The sequence below is a fragment of the Chelonia mydas genome, chromosome 1 (genome assembly GCF_015237465.2).
Source record: "Chelonia mydas isolate rCheMyd1 chromosome 1, rCheMyd1.pri.v2, whole genome shotgun sequence".
In the NCBI taxonomy this organism is placed as follows: domain Eukaryota; kingdom Metazoa; phylum Chordata; order Testudines; family Cheloniidae; genus Chelonia; species Chelonia mydas.
Window position 1 is genome coordinate 292,044,101 of NC_057849.1, and position 18,977 is coordinate 292,063,077.

The 18,977-nt window shown below is 43.5% G+C and overlaps 1 pseudogene; it reads right to left on the reverse strand.

The window, feature by feature from the left end:
* Positions 1–1,789: 1,789 nt before the first annotated feature.
* On the reverse strand, positions 1,790–2,094 carry LOC102941192 (annotated as a pseudogene).
* Between the last annotated feature and the right edge of the window lie 16,883 nt (positions 2,095–18,977).

Genomic DNA, 18,977 nt, shown 5'->3' on the forward strand with positions numbered 1-18,977 from the left:
GGTAGCCCAGGCCCACTAGCTTGCAGCACTTGGATGGTGCCCCCCGACCAAGGTGCCCTGGGCTGTTGACAGGTTGCCCATGTTGCCTACCCCCTAAGGCCGGCCCTGAACACCCCCATCATGGTGTATGATGCTTAAAGCAGTGGCAGAAGAAGATAATTTTAGCAGCAGCATTTTGAATTGATAGGACCAGCGGAGGTCCGAAAGGAAGTTTGCAATAGTCAAGACAAGAGATAATTAAGGCATGAATTTTGCAGCAGGGAGAGTGAAGGATGGTAAAAGGCAAAAATTAGGTGCATAAAAGAGAGGAAAAGTCTGAGAAGGCCTCTCAGGCCTTTTCAGTTCATAATGAAAGAGAAAACAGACACAAATTCTCTATGCTTACTGAAGGCAGAGGGAAACACTCAGCAGGATCAATGAAGGGGACAATGCCTGGTATCTATACTGTGGGAGCACTTGGCAGGTTAAATGTACTTGTTTCACTGTTCATTTGTTTCAGTTCTGTGGTCTGCATTACAATATCGGGGATCCTGTTATTAGGATCTAGGAATTATGGTCCTGATTCAGCAAAGCTGTTCAGCCCCTGCTGAGGTCTATTGCTATCCAGCAAAGCACCTAGGCCCAGATCATTATGCATTTTTTCCTCCAAATTTTCTAATCTAGAACTTCATAATATTTAGGCCCAATCCTGCAAACATGTAGACAGGTGAGTACTTCAGGCATGTGAGTAATCCTATAATTCGTTTATGTAAATTTGTTAAGGTGGACCTTAGGTCCAGATCCACATAGGTATTTAGGCTTCTAACACCCATTTGGGGATGGACTTTAGGTGGTGGTATGTTCAGCATCTACAGAGTCACTCTCTCTCTCTCTTTCTCTGGCCCAACGACTGTTCCACTGTGGATAAATACTTAAATAGTTGGGGGGATGACTGGAAGAGAGGGGGTTAGTCAACAGCCTGGTGCAGGAGCGATGGAAGCTTCCTAAAAATAGGGGGTCCACCAGCACCCAAACTGGAGCCCCACCCCCACACCACATTCTCCCCTATTCCCTGCCCTCACACTGCCTCTTCCCCCACCCCAAAACCCTGTTCTCCCTTGCTCCTCTTTGCCCCCTCTCTCCCCAGTCGCTCGCCCTTATGGCCGGTAAAAAGTGGGGGCTATGGCCTGGGGGTTAGGGCACTCACCTGGGATGTGACACCCCTTGGGTCCAGTCCCCCTACTCCAGTCACTCTTTTGTTATTTAGCCAGAGTGGAACAGCTTCAACAGGAGAGATTGAGGGACCCTCACATCAGAATATCCCATGGCTCAGTGGTTAGAATGCTCACTTAGGATTTGAACAGGGGTCTCCCACCTCATTTCTACTCCTCTGGGTCTCCTGCATCCCAGTGAGTGCTCTAACTACTGGGCTAAAAGCTACAAAGTGGGCTCTCTCTCTGGCCTTTTTGTGTGGAGCGAGGCAGGAATTTAGCTGATTCTCATGAGAAATGCCTTAGGTGCCTAAACTATCTGACTCCAGGAGAGGGGCTCCTGTTTGTGGATTACTGAGCAGAACTCAGTGCCTCCCTGTAGCCTGGATTTAGTGCCTACCTCTTCTCCCACAGGCTAGCTTAGGTGGCTTCGCTCCCAGCCTGCTGACTTTTGTGGATTGCTTTTTTAGGTGCTTCTCTCTCCCCAGCCATTGTATAGGAGCCAAGGCACCTACCTCAGCTTTGTGAATCTCAGTGTTTTGTTTTGTTTTTTCTTTCCACATACTTAATGGATTCCATAACAATGAACAAGGTGGAGTTTAGAACTGGATCACTTGGCCCTTTCTCTTCTTGTCTCCTCCCAGCTCAAAGTGCTTAATGGCCGCAGTTGGGCTCCACACACTCAAGCCGCAGCACAATCTTCTTCATGGTCTTGGCCTTCTTATGGAAGATAGGCTTTGTCGGACCACCATGACCACTCTGCTTCCGATCATATCTCCTCTTTCCCTGAGCATAGAGAGAGTCCTTGCCCTTCTTGTATTGGGTCACTTTGTGGGGCTGGTGCTTGCCACATTTCTTGCAGTAAGTCCTGCGGGTTTTGGGGATGTTCACCATCCTGCCAGCAGCAGCGTTAGTGGCACAGATTTTTCTACATGCCTAAAAGTTAGGTGCTGTGGCACTCAGCTTTGCAACACCTAAGTGCCTTTGTAGAGGCCACCCCTAGACTCCCTTGTACAATGAATGGGGAGAGATAGGTGCCTGAGAATGCAATCCACAAAATAGGCAGCTCCCGCGCTAAGCTAAAGGAAGGTGCCTCTCTCTGCTTAGGATCCCTAGCCATGAATCCTCACCTGGAGTCAGGTGCCTAAGCCATTTTTTGTAAGAAATATTCGAGGTGGAGCCTCCCTTATACCTTTCAGACTAGTGGTTAGCCCACTCACCAGGGAAATCAGAGATGTAGGTCAATTCCCCCTTCTGCCTGTTGCAGAGAGAGGATTTGAACTGGGGGTCTCCTAGCTAGTGCTTAATTTGTAATGAAAGAGGTTCCAGGGCTCAAACAATTAGATGCTGGGGCTCAAACAATTTTTTTACTTTCATAACTGTTGTGGCAAGCTCAGAGGTGTCGGGGCTATGAATTGCCAAGCCTAGAGGTGCCAGGCTCAGCTCTGGCAAGCCATGGCACAAATGAAGCACTGCTTTTAGCTCTCAGGAGTGTGTTCTAATCACCAGGGTCTTCTAATGTGGGGCTCTCACAATGATCCTTGTTGAAGCTGTTCCACGGTGTATAACTACTTAAGTAATCATTGGGGTAGAATATGAAAATGACTACGCTGGTGGTTAGAACTCTGTCCTACAAAGAGGAAAATCTAGGATCCAGTCTGGTTCTGCAATTACTATTTAAGTACATATACAAAGTGGAATAGCCTCCTCAATCTCTCCTGTGGGAGCCCTATATCAGAATAACCCATCTCCCAATGGTGAGGGCTCCTCTGAGAGCCCTCCTCAGGCAATAGACGGGGGGGAATTGAACCTAGATATTCCATATCCCTAGTGAGTGTTCTCCCCACTGTGCTAAATGGGAGGTGGCACCACCAGCTTCTCCACTGGACAGATTTTTATGGGGTGCAATCTGATAGGTGTGGTGATTACTTGATTGGGCAATATAAGCAGGGCAATGCTTTCCACCATGACCTGGTTTGAGGATCCCAGTGAGGCTGAGGCACAAGTGAGGCATGCAGGCATCTAGAGTGACTTGTTAGTTGCATGCCCAGTGGCAGAAACTTAGGTGCCTAGGGAACTTTTACAGCAAAAAGTTAGATGCCGAGGTATTTTAGGTCCCTACAGGATTAAGCAGCACGTGAGTGGGGGTATTGAGGATCTCAGTGATGCCTAAATCTTGGATTTAGGTGTCCAAAGTGGAAAGTTAGGCACCCACATCCTTTTGTGGATCTGGGCCTTATTGTGCCATTGTTACATTTTTCTGGATACCATTGATACAACCCTCAACCATGAGGTAACAATGTCCTTCAGTCTATTCATCACCAACATCAACAGTGCTTAAGTTATCTCTCGCTGATGTAGATTCATAATTCTTTATTTTTTTCAGCTTCAGGTTGAATACATCACCAGGCAAGAACCACGGATAATCTTAAAAAATAACAATCCAGGGCAAGCATATGGAATGCACAAAATAAAAACATTAACCAAATAGAGAAACATTAACAATAAGTGTAGGTTACAGCTTCTCATTTTGTTGTTCATTTGGATTCCAGAGTCCTGAGTCTCCATGTAACACCAGTTTTATTACAGTAGAGCTCTCCTGACAAAAAACTGGAATAACACAGTAGAGAATCAGACCCTAGATATAACTCTTAACATGTTCACTAGCATTTTATCCCCTTCAAAGCACTACATGAGAGAATCAGGGAGGCTTCTGTGGAGGATTTTTATACAGCAGGACACCCAAGTTACCTCTGTTTCTGCTGACCTATGATTACTACACCTGTCACTTATGTAAATTAGCCACAGCTAGGTTGGCTGGGTGCTAATGGAAACCAATGATTAGAAAATGGTTGAAATCAAGTTCAGACTCTTTCTGGAGGCAAATAGAGAGAAAAAAACAACCATTGATTCCCCATGCTGGTAAGAGCCTCTGCTTTTACTAGAAGATGTTTTCCTTCCAGGTTTAGCTAAGCTCTAGTCTCTTTTGTTAATAGATAAATCCTTAAAGAGAGAGGAAAAAAAGAAGAAAAATTAGAATCCTTTCTAGTGTGAAGAAAGGTTGAAAAGGCAGCAAGCTGTATGATTTGAACAAAAGTCCATGAAAGGCATTTTACTATCCTATCTATATAGACTTCACTCACACATTACCCTAATAAGAAGATGACTTTTCTCTGTGGAGAAAGAACTGTATATGAACATGGAATACTCCTCAGGATTTGTCTGTACTGTACTGGTTTAACTAAACAGGATTTGTACTGGTTTAACTAAACAGGATTTGTACTGGTTTAACTAAACTGCTTTAAGATTGATTTACCTAAATAAGTGCAAGTCCTTACTGTAGATGGACTTAAACTGATTTAAGCAAGAGGTAAATTGGTTTAGTTAATGTGGGTAAATTCAGGAAATCCTCCACCTATGCTTAATCCATGCTGTCCCTCCACACCCTCCAAAGCGTCCACATTTAGTAACACAAATCCACATATCGTTGAGTCCATCAGTTTACTTATGGCTCTCAGAATTAACTTGGAAGGGTTGGTTGTGGCATAGGTCCTAATGATACTTTGTTGCAAGAACTTGTGCCTTGTTGGGAGGCCGTAAGTTAATTTTTAAAGTGGATCATTAAAGTAAGTCAACTTAATGTTGTCCTCACTTTCTTAGCTCTGCTGTATCTTTCACTAATGAAAAGGGATCCTAGTTTTCTGTGATTAAACAAACCAAAATTCTCTCCTAAAGACATCAAAATCTGCATTTTTGCACAATTGAAATGAAACACTGAACTTTATCTCCCCTAGGCACAATATATATAGCTATCAGCTGAACACATTTTACTGATATGCAGTAGAACCCCGTTTATCGGAGCCTCCATTATCCAGCTCTCTGTATTAACCAAGCCACCAGCAGCCCGGGGCTGACTGCCCAAGCCCTCCCAGCTTAAAATAAGAGATAGAAAGCTCTTTGCCAATTCTCCTAATTATCCCAATATTTGATTATCTGATCTGGCCCCAGTCCCAATTAGATCAGATGAACAGGGCTCCACTGTAAATGTAAAGCATATTCAAAAATCAACCACAAGAGGGGGAGGTTGTGCATACTGAATAAGTGACACTGGTACATTCAGTAGAATTTAGTTAATACATGTTTTTATTTTTTCACAAAATGTAAAAACTAAAGATTCTCTGCATTTTTCCGTGGCAAACAGATTTCTAGGATCCCTGCTAATGAATACACTTGAAGGCAGGTAATTTTAGTGGTTAGAGTAGTGGACTGCCATTTGTTCATAGGAATCATGGTACAATAACTTTTGGTAACTGCATTGAACCTCTTCGGTAGCAAGCTTGTTTGTTGCGTGTGATCTAAATGTTGGTTTGAATATTAGCAGCAAGTCACTGCAGGGAAAGCAATAGTCATTCATATGACAGGAACGGATGGTCACTGTCAGTATGTGTTAGGGGGTTGAGGGGGCCTGTCAATAAATGGGCATGTATAGTTTGTCTTTACTGGCTAGCAGCCTTTTTCTTTTGTTTTTAGTAGATCTGAAATTTTCAAGTCTTACTCTTCAGCAGTTTCCCTGTAGGTCTTAAGAGAACTTTGGAGTTTAGGAGGAGGAGTTTGATTTCTTGAAGGGAAAATCAATTTAGCTAATTACACAGCTAATTATATGCAACTGGGAGAGAGGTGGTCTGCAGTGTATTGACTTATAGGTTCTTATAAAATGGATGATGTGTTTGCTTATGCACTGTGTCTACTTTTAAAAAGATGTTTTTATGTAATTCTTTCCTGGCTCTTCAATGAGACACTCATGTCTTTCTAGTCTATTTAACAACTTTGTACTCTTGGAATGCCGTTGTTAATATTAACAACACAGGATTAATACACCAACTAGATTTTTATCACGTGATCAAATCCCATTCACAACATACACCTTGTATGAGTAAAGGCTGAGTGGTTTTAAAGGTGATCTGAGATGGCCTTGCTCCAGTCTATACCTGGTTTCAGAGTTTATTTATTTATTTATTTTTCCTGCAACCATTAATGATATATACATTGACAGTACAGGAAGATACATTCCATGCACCCTGCTCTAAATGTCAGTGATGTCAGCTCTTGAATAAGAAACAGAGAATAATGAACATGGGTCTTAGCCGTTAAGTAAAAGAGAAATTGTCCACCCAGAGGAGACAGCATTTTCTAATGGTTGGAGTGACAGTCTGGGAGTCTCAATAATTCTTTAAAGATAGATATCATGCTATACGTACAGGCATAACTATGCAAATGAGATGATGTAAAATTAGTATGGGAGTGATTATACATTCAGGTTCTGAGCATGCCCAGTGTTAGCCTGATGATTCCAGAAGCCTGAGCCGTTTGCTTGTGTAGCTAGTAAAAGTGTGCTAGATGCTGTACAAATGTACATGGAAAATACTGGGTTACATCCATTTTGAAGTAACTCTGTTAGTTTCAATTGCTACCCCTCTCTCAAACTCTCCTTGGGAGGAAAAAACAAAAGCATTAAATAAATTTCAATATTTTTAAAATCTCACTTGCTTTTTGGACATTAACTAGCACAAATGCACATGTATATCTTTTGGAGGACAGTACTTCCCCCATCCTGGATTGGACTGTGGAAGGGGTGTTATCTTCACATCTCCCATTCCTGCCTCATCCCACTTCTCCCCCATCTCTCTTCCCACTCTTTTCCCTCCTTTGAGCAGCACTGCATCTGACTCTTCTCTCCTTTTCCATCCATGTTGTTGTCATCTACTATCCACCCAACTCCTTTCCATCAGCCTTCCTCTCTGATTTTGATTGTTGCCTTTCTCTCTTCCTTTCTTCACAATCTCCCACAGTCATCCTCAGTGATTTCAACATCCATTTTGATGACTCACCCTAACCCTTAGGTGCCTGGTTCCTTACCCTCACTTCTTCTTTTGATATGCAGCCCTAGTTCAAGTCTCCCACTCACCAAAAGGGCCATTCACTTGACATAGTCTTCACCAAGCAATGCTTTCTCAGTGTTGTAGAGCTCTCCCTTTCTGACCAGCACCTGGCAATGCTGAAAGGGACCAATTAGCACCCATCCTCATGCCCCATCACTTGGTCTTTCCTTGACTTCCAGTCCATTAGCATTGATAACTTCTCATCTGCTCTCAGCCCTCTCCTCCCTGCCCTTTCTTCCCTTTCCTCCATTGATACGTTTTTTGATTCTCTCCATGCTTCACTCTCCTCTGCCCTTGATTCTTGCCCCTCTCTCCCATCAGAAGGTTCACCTGGCCAATCTCCAGCTCTGGCTCACCTCCAACAGTTACTTGTCCCACTCCCGCTTTTGTGCTGTGGAGCATCTCTGGTGGAAATTACATGACCAGGACGACTTCCTCCACGACAGAATTGTTCTCTTCTCTGTAATTTCCGCTGTCTTCCTAGCTAAGCAACTGTACCTCTCCATCTTAAGTGAATCTGACACCCACAATCCCAGCCACATTTTCACCACTTTTGACTCACTCCTCAACCCCGTCTCACCTCCAGCCTCCAATTCTCTTTCTGAAGAGGATCTAGCCAATTTCTTCCAAGAAAAAATTGACAAAATGTGCTGTGTGATGCAGGTAGAGCCACTCAGCCCCATTCCAAAGGTGCCAATGGAGCCGGAGAAATTGACAAAATGTGCTCTCTCCTCCTCCTTCCCATTGCAGACACAGAAGTTGCTCATCTACTCTTGTCCTGTAATCCCTCCCTTTGCCCCACTGTCCCCATCCCATCCCATCCCATCTCCTAATCTCCCTCATTCCCAGTTTCATCTCCTCCCTTACTCTTTTCCTTTTTCCCTCACTTACATACATGCTTTAGTCTCATGTAAAAATAAAATAAAATAAATAAAAACTTGACTGCCTTCGGCTCTGCAACTACCCAGCCTTCTCCCTTTCATCTCTAAGCTCATTGATTGTGCTGTTTTCAATTGCTGCCTAGCATTCCTCTCCAGTAATTTCATCCTTGACTGTCTCCAATCTGGCTTCCAACCCTTACACTCCACTGAAATGGCTCCTGACAATGTTTCTAAAAATGGCTTAGTTAAAGCTCAGAACCACAGGGGTTCTCAAACTGGGGGTTGGGACCCCTCAGAGGGTAGCAAGGTTATTATATGTGGGGTTGCGAGCTGTCAGCTTCCACCCCAAGCCCTGCTTTGCCTCTAGCATTTATAATGGTGCTAAATATGTAAAAAAGTGTTTTTAATTTATAAGGGGGGGTCTCACTCAGAGGCTTGCTGTCTGAAAGGGGTCAGCAGTACAAAAAATTGAGAACCATTGCACTATACCATTCCCATCTTCCTTGATCTGTAAGCTGCCTTCAACACTGTCTACTATGGTCTTCTTCTTGAAATCTTGTCCTCCTTTGGCCTCTGTGACTCTGTCTTCTCCTGGTTCTCTTCATACTTCTCTACTTGCTCCTTCAAAAGATTCTTCTTATCTCCCCTCAAGTTTTCTGTGATGGTTCCATAGGGGTCTGTCCTTGGTTTCCTTCTCTTCTTCTGCTACACTTTATCTGTGGGTAATCTCACATACAGACACAACTACCATCTCTATAATGATGTCTCACAGATCTACATCTCTACTCCAGACCTGTCTCCTCCTACCCAAAGTAAAATCTTAACTTGTCTCTCTGACATCTCCTCATGGATGTCTAGCTGTCAGCTCAAGTTAAACATGGTTAAAACAGAGCTCCTCATCTTCCCTCCTTTCTTTATCCCTTTGGACAACACCTTCTTGCCTGTCACTCAGGTCCATAACCAGACATTGTCTTTGACTTCGACCTCTTTCTAGATCCTCACATCCTTGAGTCTCTTTCTGCATAACAATCTCTGAGATAAGATATTTCCTGTCCATCCACATGGTTAGAATTCTCCTCCAGGCTCTTATCACACATCATGATTACTGCAATATCCTTTCCTCTGGCCTTGACCAGTGGAATCTTGCCCCTCATATCTATCCAGAATGCTGCTGCAAAAATTATTCTCCGATGGGCTCCACCTAACGAAAAGAGGGAAGAGCATCTTCGCAAGCAGGCTGGCTAACCTAGTGATGAGGGTTTTAAACTAGGTTCACTGGGGGAAGGAGACCAAAGCCCTGAGGTAAGTGGGATACTGGGAGGAAGCACCAGCAGGAGCATGCGAGAGGGCAGGGGTCCTGCCTCATACTGAGAAAGAGGGACGATCAGCGAGTTATCTCAAGTGCCTATACACAAATGCAAGAAGCCTGGGAAACAAGCAGGGAGAACTGCAAGTCCTGGCACAGTCAATGAATTATGGTGTGATTGGAATAACAGAGACTTGGTGGGATAACTCACATGACTGGAGTACTGTCATGGATGGATATAAACTGTTCAGGAAGGACAGGCAGGGCAGAAAAGGTGGGGGAGTTGCACTGTATGTAAGGGAGCAGTATGACTGCTCAGAGCTCAAGTATGAAACTGGAGAAAAACCTGAGTGTCTCTGGATTAAGTTTAGAGGTGTGAGCAACAAGGGTGATGTCGTGATGGAAGTCCGCTATAGACCACCGGACCAGGGGGATGAGGTGGATGAGGCTTTCTTCCAGCAACTCACGGAAGTTACTAGATCGCAGGCCCTGGTTCTCATGGGAGACTTCAATCACCCTGATATCTGCTGGGAGAGCAATACAACGGTGCACAGACAATCCAGGAAGTTTTTGGAAAGGGTAGGGGACAATTTCCTGGTGCAAGTGCTGGAGGAACCAACTAGGGGCAGAGCTCTTCTTGACCTGCTGCTCACAAACTGGGAAGAATTAGTAGGGGAAGCTAAAGTGGATGGGAACTTGGGAGGCAGTGACCATGAGATGGTAGAGTTCAGGATCCTGACACAGGGAAGAAAGGAGAGCAGCAGAATACGGACCCTGGACTTCAGAAAAGCAGACTTTGACTCCCTCAGGGAACAGATGGGCAGGATCCCCTGGGAGAATAACATGAGGGGGAAAGGAGTCCAGGAGAGCTGGCTGTATTTTAAAGAATCCTTATTGAGGTTACAGGGACAAACCGTCCCGATGTGTAGAAAGAATAGTAAATATGGCAGGCGACCAGCTTGGCTTAACAGTGAAATCCTTGCTGATCTTGAACACAAAAAAGAAGCTTACAAGAAGTGGAAGATTGGACAAATGACCAGGGAAGAGTATAAAAATATTGCTCGGGGATGCAGGAGTGAAATCAGGAAGGCCAAATCACACCTGGAGTTGCAGCTAGCAAGAGATGTTAAGAGTAACAAGAAGGGTTTCTTCAGGTATATTAGCAACAAGAAGAAAGTCAAGGAAAGTGTGGGCCCCTTACTGAATGAGGGAGGCAACCTAGTGACAGAGAATGTGGAAAAAGCTAATGTACTCAATGCTTTTTTTGCCTCTGTCTTCAGGAACAAGGTCAGCTCCCAGACTACTGCACTGGGCAGCACAGCATGGGGAGGAGGTGACCAGCCCTCTGTGGAGAAAGAAGTGGTTCGGGACTATTTAGAAAAGCTGGACGAGCAGAAGTCCATGTGGCCGGATGTGCTGCATCCGAGAGTGCTAAAGGAGTTGGCAGATCTGATTGCAGAGCCATTGGCCATTATCTTTGAAAACTCATGGCGATCCGGGGAAGTCATGGACGACTGGAAAAAGGCTAATGTAGTGCTCATCTTTAAAAAAGGGAAGAAGGAGGATCCTGGGAACTACAGGCCAGTCAGCCTCACGTCAGTCCCTGGAAAAATCATGGAGCAGGTCCTCAAGGAATCAATTCTGAAGCACTTAGAGGAGAGGAAAGTGTTCAGGAACAGTCAGCATGGATTCACCAAGGGCAAGTTATGCCTGACTAATCTTATTGCCTTCTATGACAAGATAATTGGCTCTGGATGATGGGTGAAAAGCGGTGGATGTGTTGTTCCTTGACTTTAGCAAAGCTTTTGACATGGTCTCCCACAGTATTCTTGCCAGCAAGTTAAAGAAGTATGGGCTGGATGAATGGACTATAAGGTGGATAGAAAGCTGGCTAGATTGTCGGGCTCAACGGGTAGTGATCAATGGCTCCATGTCTAGTTGGCAGCCGGTATCAAGTGGAGTGCCCCAAGGGTCGGTCCTCGGGCCGGTTTTGTTCAATATCTTCATAAATGATCTGGAGGATGGTGTGGATTGCACCCTCAGCAAGTTTGCAGATGACACTAAACTGGGAGGAGAGGTAGATACGCTGGAGGGTAGGGATAGCATACAGAGGGCCCTAGACAAATTGGAGGATTGGGCCAAAAGAAATCTCATGAGGTTCAACAAGGACAATTGCAGAGGACGGAAGAATGCCATGCACCACTACAGACTACGGACCGAATGGCTCGGCAGCAGTTCTGCAGAAAAGGACCTAGGGGTTACAGTGGACGAGAAGCTGGATATGAGTCAACAGTGTGCCGTTGTTGCCAAGAAGGCCAATGGCATTTTGGGATGTATACGTAGGGGCATTGCCAGCAGATCGAGGGACGTGATCGTTCCCCTCTATTTGACATTGGTGAGGCCTCATCTGGAGTACTGTGTCCAGTTTTGGGCCCCACACTACAAGAAGGATGTGGAAAAATTGGAAAGAGTCCAGCGGAGGGCAACAAAAATGATTAGGGGTCTGGAACACATGACTTATGAGGAGAGGCTGAGGGAACTGGGATTGTTTAGTCTGCGGAAGAGAAGAATGAGGGGGGATTTGATAGCTGCTTTCAACTACCTGAAAGGGGGTTCCAAAGAGGATGGATCTAGACTGTTCTCAGTGGTAGCTGATGACAGAACAAGGAGTAATGGTCTCAAGTTGCAGTGGGGGAGGTTTAGATTGGATATTAGGGAAAACTTTTTCACTAGGAGGGTGGTGAAACACTGGAATGCGTTACCTGGGGAGGTGGTGGAATCTCCTTCCTTAGATATTTTTAAGGTCAGGCTTGACAAAGCCTTGGCTGGGATGATTTAGTTGGGTATTGGTCCTGCTATGAGCAGGGGGTTGGACTAGATGACCTCCTGAGGTCCCTTCCAACCCTGATATTCTATGATTCTATGACCCTGTCACTTTGACCATGTCACTGCTCTCTCTGAATGCCACCACTGGCTCCACCTTCTATATTGCATCAAACATATGCTGCTCATCTCCAATTTCAAGGCCCTTCATGACCTATCCTAACCCTACCTATCATCTCTCCTTGACTATGGAAATGTTGACTCCCATCTCTGATCAGCCGACCAAGTCAGCCTCTATTGCCCACTTTTTACAGTTTCAAACAAGCATCTTCATGCTTTCTCCCGTGCTGCTCCTCACTCTTGGGAGGAATGCACGCTAAACATCTGCAAAGCTATCTCATTATTCTCCTTCAAAACCCTCCTTAAAACTCTCCTTTTTTGTGAGTTTTGTGATGCCTACGAAATGCTGGTGTGCTGAGACCACTGCCTACCATGTTGACCAATATTGTCTCAGTTTCCTTGTACTCCCATGTCTGTCTGTATCTGTCTGTGGTCTCTTGTATTATACTTAGATTGTAAGCTGTTTGGGGCACAGTCTGTCTTTTTGTTCAGTATTTGTACAGCACCTAGTGCAATGGGGTCCTGCTCCATGACTAGAGCTCCTAGGTGGTATGGTAATACAAATAAATAATAAAATGGTTGCAAAGGAGGATATCAGCTCTTTGGCCTCATTTACAAAAAATACTTAGAGTCACACAGTGTGGCACTGAGAGCAGAACTGGCCATGGTTAAGTAGAATTACTAAATGCAAAACCCAAAATGCATCCTAAACATGGGTCTATTAGGGATGTGACAAATCCACAATGTGTGGGTGTGTGTTTCTTTAAGTTCCATATATAAAAGCTATCACAATTCAGTGAAGGCCAGGTCTGAATCCGAATAATGAACGTCTTGTGAACCTTGTGAGAGCACACTTGAAGCTGGCTTTCATTTTGCACCATTAACGAATAAGGCTGTTGGAGTATGAACTATACTTATCTCTTGCTTGTTGTTGCAGACTAGTGTGCAGAACTAGTCATAGTTGTAGACAATGTTGGTTGATTTGTCTATATTGCAGCAGGGCTCAGTATCCAGGGCCCCATTATGTTAGGCACTGTACAGCTGAAAGCTGAGACTAGTATTCCATGTGCCAGGTGAAGGCTCTGGGAATGGTGTGTGTGTGAGAGAGAGGTATAAAGGAGACTAACATGCCCTCTCTCCCAACCTGCAAGATGGCAACATGTGACTGCTTGAAAATGCCAATATCCTGTCTGTCTTATTAAATAATGTCTTCTATTGGCAGGTTGGACTGCTGGTTAACCAACTGTCAACAAAGATAGCAGTAGAGGAATGGCTGTGGCCCAGGAACTACCATTGCCTTGTTATGATACCATTGTCCAGTTATGTCACTGGACTGGGTACAATGGTACTGGAGAGTCAGAAAGCCAAGGGCCCTAGAACAGATCACTAGATGATGGACAGTGACACCGGAGGCTGAGAAGAGGTTGGTATGCAGAAGACCACTGTGACCCCTCTCCCATTGTAAAGACTAAACCTGGCATTGCTAAAAGGGCTACGCTGCCTGATTTGTACAACGTTTCTTTATCAATGACTGGAGGGCAAGAGGGAGTGGAGAAGAATGTCAACATGTATTGGCATCAGAGAAGCAATAAGACTCAGCAATAACAGATTATTCTACATTGCCAAACAGTGCATAAATTTAGTGGGCAGGGATGAAAGAGAACTGCTCTAGACTCTCTTCCACAGATAGCAGAATCTGCCTCAAGGAGCTCAAACCATCTTATTGCGTGTCTCTGATCACCTCAGCAAGTTTGGACTTTGGGGAATAGATGGATGTGGGTTGTACATACTTTGGGTTGCAGATGAATAACATCAGACTCAAGGCATTCTGTAAAAGAAGCCTGTGTGAGGATGGATTCAATGTGGCCGAACGTGCTATGTGCATTTTCTTATGTTTGTTGTGGGAAATCCATTCAACAGAATAAAATAGCACAGTTGTCTTCATTCCCCAATCCTACCGTTACCCACCATTTTCTATTGTCATTGGGCTGGATTCTGCTCCAGGGGAAATCAGTAACAGTTTTGCCATTTACTTCAGTGGGAATAGGATTGGGCTCACTGTGTTAGCTATCCAATATTGGGCCTGATCCTGCTTTCCATACTCTGGCAAATTGGCATTGAAATCATTAAGGATATGGGCGCAAGCTTTTATATGGTAAGCTCCTTAAGACAGGGTCTTCCTATGTGTGTAAAGCACCATGCATATCAGTGGTGACCAAAGAAGGAGGCTTGTGTTCGAATGCGGGACTTATCCAATCACTTCGTCTGTGGTTGTAGGTATGCCACATCTATCTCACTTTGGGCCAGAAAGGTTATCCTCAAGCAAATTGCTTCAGCAGCCATGAAAGAATCATTTTTTGTCTTTGGTAACTGTAGTATAACGGTGAAAAACATATGAGAGGGTTGTGGAGAGAAACGCTGTACGGGAATCAACACTCTCTTCTGACTCTCTAGAGACCTCTGAACAATGGGACAAACTAAAACTTCCATTCATTCGTTGAAATGCTGACTTATTTATTTTTCAGAAAGAGCTGGCATGTCATCTTATGGGCTGAACAACGTGCACATGACAGGTAAGTAACATTTTACTTAAAAAACCAGATGTGAAATTCAAATATTCTGTGTGCAGAAACTCCTTCAACATATTTCCTGCTAAGGGAACAGAATCAATTGTGTAGAGCAGGTTGAGGTGGAAGTGGGAATGTGTGCGGGAGCCTTATTGAGAGTTCCTAGCGCTAGATCAATAATTTCCATCAGAGAAGGATCAGAGGCCCTTCATCACAGAAATGAAGTGAGATGATCAATGTCTTAATATTTCACGTCTGAAGGAGAACTTCTTTATATTTTCCTTGAAGGGGGAGTGATTTTTTTACCATCAGTTCTATTGACTTCAGTGGTATTGCATGGGGTATGAGAGCAGAATTCGTACTATTTTATCAATGAATTTAGTGCTAATGAATTGAACAAACTGAGTCGGGCACAGGGACAAGCAGGTGCTGAGGAAACTGCGTCAGTCTTCAGAGGGGTAGCCGTGTTAGTCTGGATCTGTAAAAGCAGCAAAGAGTCCTGTGGCACCTTATAGACTAACAGACATATTGGAGCATAAGCTTTCGTGGGTGAATACGAAGTCCGACAAAGTGGGTATTCACCCATGAAAGCTTATGCTCCAATACGTCTGTTAGTCTATAAGGTGCCACAGGACTCTTTGTGTCCATCTTGTATTGCAACATCACTGGCATTCAACGTATTAGAGCAGCCACTGCACAATGTGATGAGCTTATTTTGTGTGTGTGTGTGTTTGGAAACTAGGGTAAGAACAGCACACTTGTGTTGCTTGTGAACCAGATTTAAATTTGAACTCTGGTCGCCAGAGGTGAAAAGATAGTTTGCTATCCCAATGTACACATTGTGCTATCCCACAATAGGACCCTTTTAGGACCTTATAACTAAATTCTGCATCATATACTACACCTATATTTATCATGGGACTTTGATTATAACAATTAAAGTCTACAACAATGTTTAAAAAAATATTTTTGCTCTGAGAAACAAAAGACTGCATTTGACTGTAAGAGAATTTATAATAAAGTTATTAAATGTGATCTGGAACAAACACTTTCCACAGACCATTTGGATAAACTGGTTTCTGGTGTAAAATTCCATTGACTTCAGTGGAATTGCATTACAGTTACATCAGGGATGAATTTGGCTCACTAGATTTCATAATAACCTCCAACTGTATGATTTGGCCAGGAATAGAATAAAACTAACTACTTCCCAAATAAGAGCACCGATCCACTTAAACAAAACAAAACAAAAAACCTGCCATCTTAAGTAGAAACGTTAAATTATGATTTTTGTAGAAAAACATGTTAGTTTAATTTCATACAGACATGGGTATGTATAGTGTATCTCTCAGAGATTGTGAAGAGGGAGAGACAGTGCCCGTACAAGACGAATGGAAGGAGCAGCTTTGACTACACTCCCGTGTTAACAAGCAGAACATGGCAACCTGTTTCATGATCAGCATAAAATAAAAGGCTTTCCACAGATCATTAGGACAAACTGAACTATGGTTTGCGTGAGTGCAAGTCCATGGATTTCTGTGGATTTCTACAGTTAGATGAGACAGTCCCAGATGCCTAAGAATATCAAATCAAATTAGTCTGGAAAGAATTAAAAGAATGAGAGTGAGACATGATTGGGTCCTACTCCATATATATCTGCAATTGATCTTATTGTCAAAGATGAAATATTCAATCATCATATTCTACCAACTATGGATTTTGCACAATATACTATAATAGAGCTGTATGCCACTCAAAAACAACCTTAACAGGGACCGCCATTACTTACTGGAACTTCACCCTAACTTTATAGATATATGCCAGTCTTGTCCACTCATATTTTCTTATGCGGTACAGAAGATTATCATGGAAACTATTTTTGACTTCAGAGATCCATGAAATCGCAGAATTTTGTCTATAGTTAGTTCTGCAAAAACTGTTAAACTTCAATGAGGGCATGCTTATATTTGAAACAACATGCCTTCTATATGATGATACGTTAAAGGGACCATTAAAGGTTGGAAAATGTGTGTTATTTATTTATCAAGGACAGCTGCTTTTTAGTTTGCTAACCAAAATTTTTGGAGATAAATTTCAGATAAAGTGGTCAATCCAAAGCTCTCAAAATTTTAAGTAATTAAGAAGATAAATCAGGGCCCTAATATCTGCAGCAATGCATAGCTGAGTTAATGCCCATTAAAGTATATTGGAGTCTTTCCAAAGACTTCAGTGGGCATTGGTTTAGACTCTTACACTGGTGTAGCTGATTTGATTTCAGTGGATTTAGCTTGGATTTATTCCAATGTCAGGGAGTTTGTAATCAGACCCAAGTCTGTATTATTGGTTAGTTTCCACAATTAAAAATGAATGTTATCTGCAGTATTAATTCTGTAATATTAATCTGGAAGAAATATCTTTTTACATTCCCTGTTTTAAGAAATTAAAGCAGATTAAAATTATGTAGCATCCTCTACTTGGTTGGTATAGAGAACTTGAAAATTTTAATAAAATAGGAACAAATTGTTCTGAATTGGCCCTCATTTTTTCCCAAAGTCTCCGACTTTTTTTCCTTTGGACAATCCATTGGTTTGAAACAATGTCTCGGCTTTTGGCTTCCCATCTGCCACCATATTGAAATAATCACTGTGGAAGGGAATCATATTGTGCTGTATCTGAGGTACCACATCTCCAAGCTGTAGCCTTTTTATGTCTGTAGTATGGACTACACTAATTTCAGTTAATTTAACTGCTAGTGCTAGATGTTGTCAAGCTATGTGTTTCCCACTGACATAATAATGTTTTGCAACATAAAGTACATAAAAATCTCAGTTTTAACATTTGTAGCAGGACTCATGGGGAAAATGATACAGATACATATGTCCTCTATTTTGTCAGTCAAACGTTTTGTAATTTTCTGCTACCTCTTCATTATTCTCTCATGTTACAAAAATAGTTTCTCATTTAAAATATTCCTTGCTGAAAACTGAAGTATTAAGTGTGGGCCCTAAGAAGTGAATGGGAGGTCAGGATCCTCAGTACCTTTCAGGAAATAGCCCTTATTATTACACACAAGTACATTAAAAGAACATTAGGAAGGTTGCAAAGTCAAGCACTATAAAGTTAGAAAAAAACAGAATTAGGGTTGCCTGTGCAATCTTATTTAGCCCCTCCATGTGCATGCATTGTGATAGTCTTTAATTACATGATCCCTCTCAGGACATGCCGCAGTTGACACAGCATTCACCTCCTCCTCCAATGAACTACACACTTCCCACCAGCCCTGATGGTACCGCCAATGGAACCCATGTTCAAATTTTCATTTTCAGACAAGTTGGATGATGGGCAGCGACTGTCCCTCCCATACCGCTCATATGAGCACTCCAGGAGACTGCCTACATTGTGACAGCATCCCCTGCTGCAGCTGCCATGGAGCCACTGGTTTCCTACACCATGGAGTCTGCTACAACACCCTCCGGATTCGGCATGCTGGCCCTCTTGGGAACTTGGCCCCAATATCCATCTTCAGAACCTGCCCGGTCCATGAAGGACACACTTCATCGATTTCCCTGTCTTGTGAGCCTTCCAGCAGACTCTCGGAATGAGTGATGCAGATAGAGCCACTCAGCCCCATTCCAATGGTACCGACAGAGCAGGAGAAATTTCCCTCTTCCTCTCCAGATGCAGCAGTGGCTTCAGTATCCCCTTCACTCCCAGATGACTTCCGTCAGTTCCAGGATCTCCTGTGTAGAGTGGCAGGGGAACGTCACATTCCCCTAGAGGAAGTCACATGTATGTCTACCTCCAAAGGGGTGGAGGAGCATTATTATGTACCTGCTAGGAGGTCCCCAACTCTCTTGTGTTCCAGGTGGCGATGGACCAGTCTAGGCAGCAACATCCAGGCTCCCCTCCATCTTCAAAAAAGAACTAGATTAGTTCATGGAAGATAGGTCCATCAATGGCTATTATCCAGGATGGGCAGGGATGGTGACCCTAGCCTCTGTTTACCAGAAGCTTGGAATGGGTGACAGGGAATGGATCACTTGATGATTACCTGTTCTGTTCATTCCTTCTGGGGCACCTGGCATTGGCCACTGTCGGAAGACAAGATACTGGGCTAGATGGACCTTGGGTCTGACCCAGTATGGCTGTTC